Here is a 2,500-nt window from a genome sequence, read left to right as displayed (position 1 = left end):
AGTGGAAAAGTTTCTAGAGAAGGGAAAGAAGTTGTATGCGGCTTTCATGGATTTGGAGAAAGCATATGACAGGGTGGATAGACAAGGATTGTGGAAAGTGTTAAGAATATATGGAGTAGATGGGAAGTTGTTGAATGCTGTGAAGAGTATGTACGATGGTGCGAAGGCTGCAGTGCGTGTGGATGGTGAACTAAGTGAATTTTTCTCTTTGAAAGTTGGTTTGAAACAAGGATGTGTCATGTCTCCATGGTTGTTCAATCTGTACATGGATGGGGTAATAAAAGAGGTACAAGGTAGGGTAGTGGATGTTGGAGTGGCCCTGGTGAGAGAGGATAGTGTTTGGAAACTCCCTGTACTGTTGTTTGCAGATGATACTGTGTTGTTGAGTGAAGACGAAGGGGAGCTGCAAGGCTTGGTGGATGAGTTTGAGAGAGTGTGTAAGAAACGGAACCTAAAGGTGAATGTAGGGAAGAGTAAAGTGATGGTCTTTGAGAGAGGTGAAGTTAGTGAATGTACAGCAAGGTTAGATGGTGAGGAATTGGAAAATGTGAGTACGTTTAAGTATTTGGGTAGTGTGATGAGTAAGGATGGAGGTTTGGAGTGTGAAGTGCTTGAAAGGGTACAGCAGGGAAGAAAGGTTGCTGGTTCCTTGAAAGCAGTGATAAGAAACAGGGAAGTGAGCATGGAAGTGAAAAAGTTACTACATGACAGTATTGTGATACCAACTCTAACGTACGGAAGTGAAGCTTGGACATTGTTGGAAGGACACAAGTCAAGAGTGAGAGCAGTGGAAATGAGTTATTTAAGAGGAGCCTGTGGAGTCACGTGGAGAGACAGGCTGACGAATGAGGATATAAAGGAGCGTTGTGGTGTGGATGTGGATGTGATAGGAAGCGTTATGAGGAACACACTGAGGTGGTTTGGCCATGTGGAGAGGATGGAGGGCGAAAGACTGACGAAGAGAGTGTATGTGAGTGAGGTGGAGGGGGAAGAGGGAGGGGAGGCCAAGGATGAGATGGAGGGATGGGGTGGAGAGGTATATGAGAGAGGGGGCGTGAGTTGGGAGCAGGCCACTGAAATGGCGGGCGACAGGGCGACTTGGAGGCGATTTGTTTGTGGCCACCCCAAACGGGATTGAGGCGTCTGGCAATAGATATATATATATATATATATATATATATATATATATATATATATATATATATATATATATATATATATATATATATTTTGTGTGTGTGTAATTCACCGGGTCGGTCAGGATCACTTGATGGTCGTGATGGTCAGATTTTACCCTCCCGGAAGGGAGCTGAGAGCTCATATAGTCCGATCCACGGGCAAGGCTGTGACCTTCACACACGCACCCGTCCCCTTGCTCAAGGGGGACAGTAACCACCCACTTCGTCAGTGAAACTTTTTCGCAACCTGAGCGAGGCGCGAACTCTCGTCCACCAGTTGGCAAGCGAGAGCGTTACCACTGCACCAGCGAGCGGTGTGTGTGTGTGTGTGTGTGTGTGTGTGTGTGTGTGTGTGTGTGTGTGTGTGTGTGTGTGTGTGTGTGTGTGTGTGTACTCAATGCTTACTTATATTTTGATGCGTTTGTTTGCTGGTAATATCGTTGAATATAATGATGATGATGGTGATGATGATTGTTATGGTAATTATAATAATGATTATGGTGATGAAGATGTAATTATGTAGGCATTTCTCGAACCATGACTCGCTCCTCCCCCCAATACGCAGCAAAATTATGCGCCATTTCAGTTACAAAATCAGTAGGATGTGGCTTCTTCCTCCAGCGGTGAAAAAGAAGGTCAAGGGTCAAGGGTCAAGGAGAGCGGAAGGCCAATATCACCCCCCATTGTTCTTCTCTTCCTGTCCTTTGTTGTCCTTTTCACTCCTTCCTTCTTCCTCTCCCCGTCATCATCATCATCATCTTCACTCATGTCCTCATTTTCCTCCTCCTTCTCCCCCTCCTGCTCATGATTTAAACTGATCTTCTCAATCCATAAATTTCCTTTCCTGCTGATAAATAGCGCAAAATACTGTATACTGAATGATTGATGGATAGACAGATGAATAGACAGACAGAGAAATAGAAAGAAATATGCTTAAGAAAATGGTCTTTTCTGTATTTCCTATTATTCTAGAAGTACGTTAGTATCAATAAAACGTAAAAGAAAAGATCTATTGTTAAATAAGGCATGACATTTTCATTCGTCATTTCCCCCAGGATGAACTAAGAAGTGCAATCCGGATAATACGAAATGCTTCAACGTGGCACGGTAATGAGGATTAAGGATAAAGAATTTTTATTGCAGGTGAACGATGCATTATATTTTTAAATTCTTTGCAGCCGGGGTTCTCTTATGCTGTTTCACTTTAAATGTGTAGATAGATAGATGGATAGATAGTAGGAGAGAGAGAGAGAGAGAGAGAGAGAGAGAGAGTTGTACCATGGTGAAATATAACTGATATACAGAAAGGCCCTTGTACCTTC

This window comes from Coenobita brevimanus, chromosome 59, assembly GCF_032717465.1.
Source record: "Coenobita brevimanus isolate Jiangsu-jjx chromosome 59, ASM3271746v2, whole genome shotgun sequence".
Taxonomy (NCBI): domain Eukaryota; kingdom Metazoa; phylum Arthropoda; class Malacostraca; order Decapoda; family Coenobitidae; genus Coenobita; species Coenobita brevimanus.
The sequence above is the reverse complement of the archived record's forward strand: the minus strand, read 5'-3'. Positions refer to the sequence as shown.